At 51.8% G+C, this 13,977-nt stretch overlaps 1 long non-coding RNA gene across 1 annotated transcript; it reads left to right on the top strand.

Annotated features, from left to right (window-relative positions):
• Positions 1 to 2,017: 2,017 nt before the first annotated feature.
• On the top strand, positions 2,018 to 13,110 carry LOC125183675 (uncharacterized). The gene is made up of 5 exons (XR_007166041.2): positions 2,018 to 3,605; positions 4,572 to 4,724; positions 6,706 to 6,875; positions 8,911 to 9,019; positions 12,553 to 13,110. It is a non-coding gene; the product is annotated as an uncharacterized lncRNA (long non-coding RNA).
• Positions 13,111 to 13,977: the final 867 nt, after the last annotated feature.

Here is a 13,977-nt window from a genome sequence, read left to right as displayed (position 1 = left end):
CAGCCACCAAATCCTTGGGCCAGCGACAAGGAGGGGAAATGAGTTGTTATAAATGGACAGCCCGGCCTTAATAGCTTTAGGCTACGGGCGTGTAGATTAAATTTCAGCCCTATATTTCACAGGAAGCATGCAGTGGCATGTCAAGGCACTGTAACTGCGCAGCCCTCTGACGGCATGCCAGAGTTCTGGCGAGCGGACTAACTAGAGCAATGAAATAAAGCATAATAAAACGCAGGCTGAAGACCGGGAGAGTTTTCTCATGGTGAGACCTGGGCTGTAAAACAGCATCTTGGGGAACTGATGGAAGCTTCTCCATGATTGGGTTATTTAAAAAAAAAAGATTGGATGAATGCTAGACGGTGTATATTAGCCTAGTGTTGTGAAAATAGCAGCAATTTTGTCAGAAAAATGATGGAAGAGGGGACATGCTGCTCCATTTTCATCAACTTCACCCCGAATGCTATTTCATTTCCTTTGGAGATTTAGGAGGAAGCTTGGATCACCATTTGTTGCTGGGGAGGGGGAGAGCAAATGCAGCTGATGGGCTCCCATCAGGTGCTGCTCAGCGCGAGGGTGAGCACCCTGCTGCATGCTGCTTGGCGGCACCTTCCTTTTTGGCTGCCCAGTCTTCTCCGTGCATTACCACACTGAAGAGCAGTGCTGTTTTTGGCAGCCATGTGCAGCGGACAACAGAAGTAACAGCCCAGTGGTTAGTATTTCCAAGCTTTGTTCCCTTGGGAAGACTTCCCTGGTCCCGTCAGCCTCCCCTTTCCTTCTCAGATCATCCCAGCTTGGCTTTTGCCAGCCCATGCGCAGTGCTGCCAGGTGGTATCAGCTCGGCCAGCAGGATGGGTTCTGCTGGCAAGCAAAGGCAGAGCTCCTAGCACAGCCTGCTGGAAACAAAGCGCCTTTCTCTCCAGCGATAGCCTCCGTCAGCCCTCTGGGTAATGCCGTCTCTTCTGGAGAAATGACTTTTCCCCACTGTACATCCAGCGGGAGCATCGCTGGCCCCTGTGGTCCCCAGGGGTGCCTGTGGGACCAAGGCAGAGGGGAGGAGAGTGCCCCTGTACCCCACGAATGTGTCTGGATGTGCGTGCTGGGTGGAGCTCAGTCCCTCGTGTAAAATGAAGAGCTGGTAATAAATATTCAGCTTGTTTAGAATTGCAAATACCAGGGAAAGGAAAGCAGTAAACCAAAGAGGCCGCAATCAGCGTCCTGGCGAACAGTGAGGAATGCGAGCTGCAGCGGTGGATGCAGGAGGGGGCGAGCAGCTGGCCAGGCCAGCACTCGGGCCAAATTCAGGTCTGAGAGAGCAAAAACAGAAAAGGAAGCCGCTTAAGATAGGCCCTTCTTAATGAGAGACAAATACACAAGAAAATATTGCCTGCTAACAGTATTCATAAGCTGCTCCCAAGATGTTTTGATTAAACTGCTGTTGTCTTTCTAGTGTACTAATGGTTTTTAATCTCTCTTGATGCCTTGGGGCAAAGGGGTCTACTGATTCACAGCAGCTTGGTGAGCTGAAACTGGTCCCTGGTGAATACATCCCTCTTGCCACAATCACATCTTTTAGTTTTTTAAAATGTGAGTTTTTTAGCAGAGGAGGAACCCTTCAAACATGAGTAGGGCGTAAGCACTGCGCTGCTGTATGCCTGAATACCGAGGGAGCTCCTCCGCACTGCGGGGCTGCCCTGCGGCTGTTTCACTGCTGGATGAGGTCGAGTCCTGTCCCCCTGCCTGGCTGGCAGGTGCTGTGCCTCCTGCTGCTCTCCGCCAGGCTGCAGGACGTGGGCACGGACCCACAGGGCTTGCACCAGCCAACTAGCAAAGGAGGGCCAAGCCCCGAAATTGTGCCCTGAAATTGTGACCCTAAATGTGGCAGCATTCCCTCCTCTGTGCATTTCCCTTCCTTGCCAGCAGCTGTGGGATGGACCCAACCCTTGACAGGACTTCTCTTGTCTAGGGAACTTGGCTTCATCTTCCCCATGTGCATCATCCTGTTGGGCCTTCCAGTTGGTTCACAGGTAACTGCACAGCTTGGCTGGGAGATGGGATATGGGAGGGCCGGTTTCTGCTGTGCCGTGGTCCTAGCTTCACGCAGGACTGCTGGGGGTTGAGGGCTGTGAGTAGGTTTTGATTCCTGAGGTCTGAGTCACTCTCCTTGAGCCGAGAAAGCAAACCCTTAAAGCCATGCTCTGGGCTAACACCAAATTCAAAGCACACCAACCTGTCCCCAGGTGGGCACTGTCTTTCTAGCCACTGGTGCTCAGGGGTGTCCATACCTTCCTCCCTGCCTTTCATAGCCCCTATCCCCCCAAACATTTTACTTTTATGCCAGTGAGTACAAAGGGGAGACTCCTCCTATGAGCCCCCATGCACAGCGCATGGGGTAGGCTCTCCTCCAGCGTCCTGGCTGTGCTGGGCACCAGGGAGCATCCCTGATGAGAGCAGACAGCTCCTCAGTCCTCTGGGTACAGTAGCTGCTTGTTGCTCGCGGAGAATGAAAACATATTAAAGTAAGAAACCGCTGCACCAGTCATTTTCCAATTCCCCACTCAGAGAACTGGCTTCCCTGGAAAATAGGTCACTTACATAAAAAGCACCTTATTATCACACCAGAGTGGTGAAGGAAAGGGATGGCTCGAGAGACACTTTCATTTCGAGCCCCTGTTCCTGGGTACTTAGATATTTCTGGAAAATTGACCCTTTGGGCTGAAATTTCTCATGCTCGTATTCAGCCCATAAGGTAAATTTCAGGACCTCATTTCCTCCACTGAGATAGATGAGGCTAGGAAAGAAATTGTGTTGTATCTTAACCCTTGGGAAGGTGGTGTGTGCACACCCATGGTTTCCATGGGGATTGGGGTAAGCCATATCCCTGGGTGAAGACTCCCACAGACAAGCAGCCTTGTGTCTCCCACCCTCCGTCCCTCCCCAGAAATACGTTTGTTTTTCTCCTCTAACTCACAGCTGTGTTTATCCCTCCCCAGAATGGGAACCAGTGAAGGGGAACAGGGGGAGAAGGGGTCAGGAGAAGGGTTCATGCTGGGTGTGGGGGCACTTGAGATGTGGGGGACAAGGGACTGTAGGCACATGTCATGTTTGGAGGTGGGAGAAGGTATCCAGTTTGCAGTAAAGGAAATGGAGCTGAGAGAGGGAAAGTGGGTTGCTGGAAGGGCAGGAGGGACTCATTGGGGGGGGTTCCTGGCTGGCCCTGGAGTTGTCTTCTCACAAGGGAAAGGGGAGGTCTCTGGGGAATGGCACTGGCTTGGTTCACTCAAAGCAGTGACATTAGCAAAATGCCCAGCTCTCCTCTGAAAGCAAGCTCTGGTTTTGGGGAACAGGCAGATTGGAAATCTACATATTCCAAAATGCAATAGCCACCTCCTTGGTCCTGGTCTGGGTGGTGTGTTCTTCATCTTTTAACAGGGTCACGGGGGCTCAAGATCCAAGTGCTGTAAACCTGGTGAGAAAGCAAGGAAGATTTTCTCAGCCTCTCCATTTCAACCTTGCTGACTCCAGCCTTGGCCAGCACCTCTTTTTTCCCACCATGCTGTTCAGGCTGTGTGGGAAGATGCCTTCCTGGCAGACTTGTACTCCGCCAGGTAGGTGGAAAGGTGTGTGAGGGAGCCCCGAGAAGAGGAGGATGAGGAGAGGGAAAGGGAAGGAGGAGTGGAATGGAGGAGGCTGGGAAGGAGAGGGTGGAATAAGGCAGGCAGATGGGATGGGAGGATCGAGGATAACAGCATGGTGAGGAACCTGCGGAGGGACTTGGAGGTTGGAGAGGACAGATGGAGCATGGGACAACCAAAGAGGCAGAGCTGTGCAGGAGCAGGTCGCCAGCCCCTCGCCCTTATCGGTGCAGCTGCCCCATCCCGAGGAGGGACAGCACAGCTCTCGTGTGGCAGGGGACGTCTCTGCCACTGACACCGCGGTGGGAGGTGGGCAGAAGGCCTGGTGCCTTGGCCCAGAGGAGGTGCTTCCGAAAAATATTAGCAATTACCTCTGCATTGGCGGCAGCCAGCGAGCAGTGGTAATTTACATAGCAGGAGCTGGGAGATAGATGGCTCTTTAAACCAGATCTGTCATTCGCAGCTCTCTCCCCGTCTCCGACGCTTTGATGTTCCTCTTTGAAGAGCTCTCCTCGCTTGCTATTCCTCGCTCCCTTGGTGCCGATCCAGCTCTCCAAATGCCTCTCTCTGCCTTCCTGCCTGCGTGCCTTCGCTGCCGCGTCCCGGCAGGAAGGACACGCAGCGAGTGGCAGCTGGCACCCTGACAGCCAGCGCTGGCAGCAGCGGGACGACTGCTCAGCGCGGGATGTGATGCGCCCTCACGGGGGGCGATGTGAAACAGTAGGGGCAGTAACGCCAGGCAGCTTTCTGTCGTGGTGTCGGCACCTGATGGGGAACATGTGCGGGACCCAAAGGTACACACGGGTGGAGGTGGGGCGGAGAACCATGGCCTTCCCCGTTGCCTGTGGCATCTCTCACTCCGCTGTCTCCCTGATGAGTTCAAGTCCCTGGACAGGGAAGGAGAGACCCACATGAGAAAAATGTTCTTGGATGGTTAAGTTGCAGGACACTCAGTGGAACGGGCTCTTCTGAGTAGCAGTGGCCATCGAGAGGTCTGTCGGAGTAACAAGGGCTTGGCCATGTGGCAGGACGGAGGACTCTAGCAGTGAACAAGGCATAGGAGAACAGAGGGAAGCAGATGGGCTAGGAGAGGTAAGTTACCGAGGAGCAGCTACTCAGGTGGGGCTGCTTCTTCCTGTAACACACCTTCCTCCTTGAGCTCTCGCATCCCAGGGTGCCAGTGACTGAGCATCTGGGTTCTTTCACGTTCATGAAAACCCAGTCACAAGCTGCCTGAGCTAAACCACAAATGGTGCTCTGATACCAGAATTAGTGTTCATTCAGGTTTTCCTCAAGGGATAAAAGCTGAAGGAAGTACTCTCAGTGCTTCGGTTTCACCGCTTACATTGGTGAAGGGGTAAGGGGCTCCAGTATAAATCTTTTCAGAGAAAGGAGCTGCATTGAGTGTGAATGGCGTGACAGCACTTTGTGGCCCAATGGTGTGTTATATCTCCAGATCACCTACCAGGGAGCTGGAGAGCAAACCAACATCACAAAAGTGTGGACACAAACCAATGTCCTACTGCTGGATATCTCACCTGTAAGATGTTTTGAGGCAGTGCCATGTTTTTGAAATTAAACTTGTTTCAGTGTGAATTATTTCAGCTGGAGAACAGTGCTGAACGAGCCCAAATATCCACCTGCCTAGGAGACTGTGTCTCCTCTCCCCCCCTTACTCCTCATAAGTCGCTGTCTTTATTGGCATCATGACCCTCGTTTCCAAAATTGGGCTCTGCCTTCATAGGGCTGCTTCGAAGTGAACTGAAGATCTGAATGCTTTCTGAGGCAGGACATGGAGTTGCTTGGTAGCTCTCGTAACATAAAGGCATCCTTAGCAGGTGAATAACCCCAAACCAGAGACTGCCTTTTGAAACACTGGGCAGCATCATGAAGTGCTGTGAGCAGCTTATTGCTCACAAGCAAGCATCCCAGCCCTGTGCAGGGGACTCGGGAAGACAGGTCTGTGGTGGCAAAGAAGGCCAGGTGGCGGCAGTCCCCATATCATCACCCTCCCCAGCAACAAACCCAAGCAGGCTTTTTGGTTCTGCTCTCTGATATGAGCAGTTTGGTTCTGATTTGTTTTAATACACCCCTGTGTTCACCAGCTTGGAGGGATAAAGCCCCAGATGTACGCTGGATGCTCTGGCTGTATTCCCTGCTGCTAGCCATGCTGTAGGATGCCGTAGCTACTTCTCAGCCCCAGCTTCATGTAGTTTGCTGGCAGATGCAGCAGAAGGGCAGTTTCTCCTTCCAAATGTTTCTTCTGGCACAACAAGTGTTGCTTGACCACAGACAGTAAGACAGGGTGCAGCCAGTCCCCATGGAGGTCAGGTCCCCCTGGTGGTTTGGGAGGCCAGTGAGGAGCAGAGGCACCAGCAGTCAGCAGGCTTTGAGCTCTCTGGGTTTCATTTTCATGTTCTCAGTAAGGACTGCTGCGAGAAGAGGGGTGGCAGTTGTTGAAGTGTGTGGCTGCCATCCTTAGCGCAAAAACCTGCCACGCTCAGGTTTTAATCAAAAAGCATGTCAGGTTTCACCTGTGGGTTAGGGACCCTCCATCTGTTGCCAGCACTGTAAATTGCCTCCAGCCTGGCACCCAGGGGTACCTGCTCTCCAGCAGTACAGGTATCCACATGGCAAAGCAGCCAGTAGCAGGGGCAGCAACCCTTGGTTTGTTTATCTCACACAAGACGGCAGCCACAAGGGCTTGAATATTCTCTGCTGTAGGACTGGGGCATGACGAGGGCAGAATCTGGCCTCGTGATTTCACCCTGGAGAACAAAGGCAAGCTGCAGCATCGCTAATGCAGCATCTCATATTCCTACCGTGATGCCTCTGGGCCCAGTCGCCTCACCTAGGTGCAGGTTTGCATTAGCAGCAGTGCTTCAGGAGAGGCTCACGGAGAGACCTTTTCTCACAAATACCCCCCTGAGCTGTTCTGGGTGAGGGTCTGCTTGATGAGGGGCTTGTGGCTGCACATCCAACGAACTTTGGGCGTGGGGAGGGAGCTGCAACACTGCCTCCTCCTTGCTTTGTGCCTCTGTAGTGGCTCATTCTTGTTTTGTTTCGGTTGCAGAAAGAATGGGGCATTGTGCCCCTGTTGGGAAGTGGTCCTCCGTGTCCCAGACTTGCTGGTGCCACCTCTGAAGTGGAAGATCAGTCCTGTCCTGTCGCGTGCCCGATGCTTCGTGTGCCCACAGTCACCTGGGCTGACACGAGGGATGTGAGATGGCTTGCTATAAGCAGGTTGGTGACAGAAAATGATTATCCTTCCTCTTGTGAGTACTAGTGAATAAACAGGCTACGAGCACTGCCAAGTAAATCTACAACTTTTAGGAAAATGAGCACTCAGACACTGTCACCTCACTTTAATCTCCGCTTGCCTGGAGTGATTATTTTCTCCTTGGCCACCGCAGACGATATGACTAGCAGTAAGTACGGCTTACTCCACTCTTCTGGCTCCACATTAACTGTTAATGATGTAAAGCTGTATTAAGCCTGAGCTGCCCTGATCATCTCATTCAAAACATCCCTCGAATGCCACAGAACAAATTTCTTTGCTACACGCTGTTGGTCAGTGGATTCGTGCCTGCTTTGTCTTGCCATTTTTTTCTTGTAAAGGAATTTTTGAGCTGAAATCTGTAGCAGTGTATGTGCTGCAGGAATAGAAAATGCCTGAGACACACAGTGACCTTCACTACACAAAGTGTTTTCACAAAGCTCACCTAGCCTTTAGAGGTCATCTGGTGTTTTTAGTAAGGACAGAGGGCTGGGACCCCAGCTGGCAGAAATCAATGCAGCCTGCCTGAGGAGCGCCGAGTTCTTCAGCTGGGGATTTGCTGAATAGTTTTTGATATTTTTTAATATTCTGTGGTAGAGGTCTGTGCAATTGGAAGTGGTACAGACAGCACAAGCAGGGAGCATCCCTTCCCTGGCTCCTGTCCTAGAGGAACAAAGGGGCATCAGCTGAAGCTAGCCTGATGGACGTTCAAAACAGCATGGAGCAACTCCTGATACAAGGTGCTGTTAACCTGGGGAACTCCTTGCCACAGTACCCTCTGGGTTTTTGTTTGCATGGCTTGAAAAGCATTCAGACAAACCCAAGGAAGACAACTCCTGGGGCTATTAAATACAAGCAAAACATGTCTTCTTGCTTAGGAAGCCCCTGAGCCCGAGGTTATAAGAGACCAGGGAGGAATGCAGCAGACCTGGGGAGAGCATCCCTGGCCAGAGCAAAGATTTCTTGGAGGTTTGCTGAGAAGGAGCTGAAGTCTGAGCCTCCCAGACTCCCTCACCTTCTTCTGGGAGAGGACAGCAGGAGAGATTGCTGGTATGACAGTGGAGGGCAGAGGAAGAGGAAGGCAATGAGAAGGAAGGCAAGGCAAACTCCTCCTCAGCGAGGACTGTAAGGAGGAATGAGCCGCTGTCCTCCCTGTGATCTCACACTCCTCCTGAGCAGGATCTTGAGAAATTTTAGCACCCAGTGGGCCAGAAAGTGGCAGCCTGGTGTTGAGTGCAAGGACAGGCTCCGCACTTATTGTCACCCTGCCATGAACTACCCAGAAATGAAGCTCTTCTGGGGCGAAAGACAGGTGAGAAAGCAGAGGTGTTGTCCCTTCCAGAGCAAGTCTGACCACCATATGGTGGTGACAATTACTGTCGCCATAATTAATTCCTTCTTGACACTGCTCTGCAGATGTCCCCAGGCCTGCAGGAGCAGGGCTGTCTTCTTAGCAGCTGCAAGGAAGCGAGGTAAGAAATAAGTGGCAGGGGAGTTTCCTTCTGTTTTGCAGGCTAGCTGATCTGCACAAGAAGGAAGCATCTCTCAGAGCAAAAGAGGCTCTTTGGTCCCTGGCCCTGCCAGTTTTCTGTGAGGAAAGGGCTTCCTTCTCCCCATCAGTGGATTATGCCAAGATGGCTAAAGCTGACACTTTCGTGTGAAGCAATTCGTGCATTGCAACAAGGAAAGTAAGCCAAAGCAGAGCACCTATCACATGCAAACTTGGCCTCCGCGCCCAGCAGCCATTTGACACGCTCCATTAAACAGCTCTACCTGCGATTAAAATCATCTGAAGTGAAACTTTGAGCTGATGGGCCTTAGGATTACAGCTCTGGAGGGGCCAGTAACAGTATGTTTTTCCCCCTCTTGCTTTCTTTTGTGTCCCCTCCTAAAGAAGGGTTCTGCATGAGGCTGAAGGAGGGAACAAGAGGCATTTTTGGATAATTTAGCTCTTCTGTTTCAATTGTGTCATAGCTGTCAACCCTCATCTCTGGATTTCAGGCAACTGCTGTGGTCCTTGCCTCCTGTGTCCTGTAGGATAGCAGAACCGGAGAGGCGTGCAGGCTAAGACTGCACACATTTCCCCTGGGATTTCTTTGCCGTGGCTCAGGTATGTCCTGGGAGCATGTTCTGTAACTATATGTTGATTTGAGGCAGCCTGATCCCAGCCACAACACAGACTTCTGATAGAGATGCTGTATGCCTAGAAATCCTGAGTGTGCACAGCAAATGCATTTTCAGGGCAAATAAAGGGTACCAGGAGTAGTCTGCTGATCAGAGAGCCTGGACCTGAATATAGAACCATATATCTATATGATATATATATATATATATATATCATATATAGAACTATATATCCTAAATGATCGTTCTCCAGCAGCAGTGACTTCTCTCCACGTGCTGGCACAGCTGGCTCTTGCTCTCTCTGCCTGTGCCAGTTGGTGTGCCTATGTGACACAGCTCCGATGCCTTCTGGCACACGAGGATGTCAAGGGATGCTACAGGGCTCTGAGTCTATCCAAAGTGATACTGCTCCTGTTCCTGTACGTTGCTGATAGCAAAGTCTTGCCTTGGCTGAGCTGCTGTTATAAAGGACTCTTTAAGGGATGATAGATGGGAAGGATTACTGATGCTTCTTAAAAACAGCCAGTTCTACGTACAGCTTTCTACCTTTTATAGACAGGATTTCACTTTTATGAATTGAATTAAGCATTTTGTTTTCCCTTCCCTTCATGTAACTCCTGTTTATTATACAACGTCTCCTTATTGACGTAGTATCTCTAACAATAAATGATGCATGAGCTATCTGAACAGTTACTGGAAAGTGTCCCTGGGTAAGCTCTTGGGAGGAACGCTTGCCTCACTAATGGAGGAAAAGTCTAACTACTTCCTAAATCAATTAACCTGAAAGGCCAGGAGACACTTCCTGGCTGCTCCAAGCATGTGCACATGTGCAGCACTCTTGGCCGTGGGTAACAGCACCGTGCCCACAGATGTGTTTGCTACTCCCAGCATGGTCCCAGACACGCTGATGGCTGCCGGATGACGTTTCCTGCTCAGCACATATACACTCACTCCATACATTCCTACTGCTGCACGTACACACGTAACTCACGGCTCAGCAGAAGCCAGCTCCCTGTCTGCAGCTGGCCCGTGGGGACTTGTGCCTGTTCTCTAGCAGACAGCCCAGCTTCCAGGCTCCAGCCGTAAAAATACATGCTGCTTGTCTCTGGAAGTCCTCGTGGTAACGGCCACCCCATGTACAGACGTATCCATACAGTGCCTCTTTGTTCATGCTCACTGCATGGAGGGAAAGCTAACAACTGCCTGCTGACAGACATCGCTGTCACTGAAGGGGAAGGGGAGCTTGGCAGAAGTCATTGCTGCTGATCATTGACATCCCTCCCACGGGTGAGACAGAGGTGCTGGACTGCAGGGCAGCACACCTGAGCGTAATGATGCCGCCAGTCAGCATGCCACGGGCATCCAGCCCGAGTACTGGCAGGGGCCAGCGTGTGAGGTCACTAGAAAGCGACAACATGAAGCCAAGGCAATAGTATGCTCGTCCAGAAAGGATGAAGACGAGGGGAAATTCCTGACGGGGGCTGGACTGCACACACTTTCTTCCAGAGGAGTGTCAGCGCTGTGTCTCCAGCACTGCAAAACCTGGAGGCTGGTGAATGAGAGGGAGCAGAGAGTTGGTGGCACAAGAAATTCTCTGTTAAGGAGGAGGAACATTTCTTGGAAGGAAAGAAAAGAATAGAGCGAGTTTAGGCTGATGGCAGAAAGGGTGTTTGGCAGATGTTTCTTCCACGGAGTGTGCTGTGCTCCTGGGGAGGGATAGTGGTGAACTGGGGATTAAGGCAAGATGGGATAACAGCATACATGGAGCAGAGGAAGGGGCATGGGAGGTCTGTACAACAGGGAGGAGCAGCGAGAAGAGGAAACATGGGGCTGTATGTCTAGTGACGTGAAAGCCAAAAGCATGAGGACCAAGGCAGAGAGTGAGAGGTGTCAGCAGGCAGCCACAGGCATCAGGAGGACAAGGAGGACACTTCCTCACGACTTGCTGGCTCCACTGCTGTGCCATGAGGAAGGAAATGTGAGCTGTAGCCTGCGTGTAACCTCCAGTCTTCAGAAGGCACATCTCCGAGCTACAACATCTCTCCTGATGGGGCCCGGAGAGCTTTTCGGGAGGCAGGTCTGGGCATCAGCTTTGGCTGAGTCACAGCCCCAGCACAGCGGCGCATGAGGCTTTGGGAAGGCAAAAAGGTTTTTCCCTGTGGCATTCAGCCCAAGCCCAGCAGCACCTGGGGAAGCTCCTGGCCTTGTGACCTGTGGCAGGAGCACAGGTCCCCAGCCTCACCGCATAAGCGAGCAGAGGCAGCGCTGCAGAACAGGCTGGGAAAACCAGCAAGCCCTATTTCCAGGGCAGCGCCACTGACTCTTGGCAGACATGAAAGGAAGCTGAATCACTGTATTATAATTTCAAGCTCCATTAAAGAAACATGGGGATGGGGACAGCAGAGGGAAAGAGAGGGCAGGGAGGGATGAAGAGAAAATTGAACAGAGCAGAGTAGCACTTGAAGGGGAAAGAAATGTTGCTCATAGGCTCAGAAGGGGGAATTGCAAACAGAGATGAGATTAAAAGGGAACCCTTGAGACCGTCTTTTTAAATACCGCAAGATTCACTTACTCCTTGCTGAGCCAGGCTTGTTGAAGGCTGGAGGCATGGTCCCCGCTGAGATTTGCCAGCTGATCAAGCGGTGGAAACCTGTCTCCCCACACGTACCGGCAAGTTGCCCTCTTCCACCTATGTTATCGATGAAGTCCCACTGCTAATAAACTTACTGCGGAGTGAGTCTTAGCAGGGAAGTTTTTTCCTTGACTAGACTTCAGCACCAAGCATTTTCAATGCTCCTTTATCCAGGGGCACACAGTCACATCAGACCGGGTGCCATGTGCCGGGGGGCACAAATTTTTTAGTAGCTCACGAGGATTGGCCGGGCCCAGCATTTGGGTGGGAGGCAGATGTTGATCTGCACGTTTGATGTGGTGGTCCCACAGGGGCTACAGGCTTCTTTCTTCTGCTCTGCACCCAGCTGAGGTCCAGTCCACCATGAGTGGTGGTGGTGGTGTTGACTTAATGGAGGCTATAGTGGTGTACAGGCAAAAAAATGACAACCCAAATGAGAACTGGTCAGCAGAGATGATCTTGTAGATGTTTGAAGCACAGTGGTGTTTGGCCTGGTTTCCTAGTCAAATTCAATGTGTGTAATGACATTAATGCTGCACCAGATCCCCTCACCCCCTCAGCTGCAATTTCAGCTCATCCCCACATCCCACACCTTGAATTTTTATGGCAGTGCCTGATTGAAAGAGTCTGAATTCCTTGGGACAGTGACCAGTTGCCATTTGCTCTGACAAATGGTAATGGGGCTGAATAAATAGCAAAAAGTGGCCCTAATGTAACAGGGCAATCATTACTGCATTTCTTAATCTGTTGCCTGGCACTACTATGTGCCATTAGATATCTACCACATTACGCCTTAGGAACTCCTGGGTCTTTGGGGTGTTTGCTTTGTGGGAATGAGAGCAATTGCAGAGCTCCTCTGGCATGGTTTTTGTCCACGCAACCCACAGGGAGGCCTGAGAGACGGGCAGCAGCCAAGGCAGATCGTGCTTTGTCCAGGCTGTTCTCCTTCTCAGTGGCCACGCTGAGAGCCAGGCTGTTTGGCCAGGAGCCCATGGGCTGACCTGCAGGAGAGAAGCTGCTCCCCACCAGCTGTGTCCACCACCCTTCTGCTGCAGCAGCAATGCCAGGTGAGAGAGATGCTGTGAACCCAATGATGAGTGCAACCCTTCTTCAGATTTGGGGATCCTGGTGGATTTTACACTGTGTCTCCTTTGTTTCTGGACTGCTTTTTGATCCTGGGGGTGCTGAGGAATGGCTAGGATCGACTGCTAATCAGAAATAAAAGCATTCCTGCTCAGCCTCAAAGCCTTTCCTAAGGCTGGTGAATCCAAGGAGACGCCACGTTCAGAAGAGGGAAGTTTAAGGCAGCAGGAGAGACTAAGGCACACGGGGCTAGAGGCTCCTCTGTGTGCACAGCAGTGCCCTTCCAGGGGAGGCTAAGCACACGCCTTGTACCCAGCTGCACATCTTGAATGTTCCCTGGACCACAGCATGCTACCCCTAACAGAGGCTACAGGGCACGATTGCAATGCAAATAATGAGAAATAATAGTAATAATAAAGCACCACCAGCACTCACCAGCTCCATAGCAATCCCCATCCAGCACTGCAAGTTTCCTATCGCCCATGCTGGGAGAGCCCCAGGGACTCTATGGTGGTGCTGTGAAGGCTGGAGCTGGCGCACAGCCTGGCACAGGAGACGTGGGTGCTGTGACCCACGCTGCTCAACCAGGCGGCCAGGGGCTAAAGCCCAAGGACAAGCGCTGCTGCTGCACCGTGGGCTCACTCCTCGGGCTGATGGCTCCTTTTTTGCATGGCAGCTGGTTGAGGCTGGCCCCTCGGCCACTGAAACGTGCTGTTGTAGCTTTAGGCAAGCTCAGCCTTCTTCCGTCTATTCAGCATCGAGCAGCAGAACACCACAGAAGGGAGCAGATGGGTGTAGGGAATTATTAATAACCAGGCTTCTCAGCATTGCTTGCCATTTATTACAGTCCCACTTAACAGAACACGCAAATGGGCATACTGGGACCCACTAACCCAGTATTCTGTGCTGGCTGCACTGCACGGCCCGTGACTAATAGTCAGTGCTTAGAGAAGGTGTATACGAAGAGGGCAAAAGCAGACTGATGCATCCTCAGGCTGTACTGGTCAGCATGATGGGTGATAGCCTCGGCACAGCAGCCGCCGATGGTTTATGGAGTTTTTTGCAGTCCTCAGGTGTGCTGTGGTAGGGATTTAGAGGAGGAGGAGGAAGCAATTTTTCAGATGTTTATGGGAAGTCTTCTCCAGCGTGAGGGACAACAAGGCAGAAAGCACCAGCGAGCGTGTGTGAAAATACGACACACGAGCTGGTGGTGGTAGGAGCTGGCACCT

The sequence above is a fragment of the Anser cygnoides genome, chromosome 1 (assembly GCF_040182565.1).
Source record: "Anser cygnoides isolate HZ-2024a breed goose chromosome 1, Taihu_goose_T2T_genome, whole genome shotgun sequence".
Lineage (NCBI taxonomy): Eukaryota > Metazoa > Chordata > Aves > Anseriformes > Anatidae > Anser > Anser cygnoides.
This window is presented reverse-complemented; position numbering and strand designations above follow the sequence as displayed.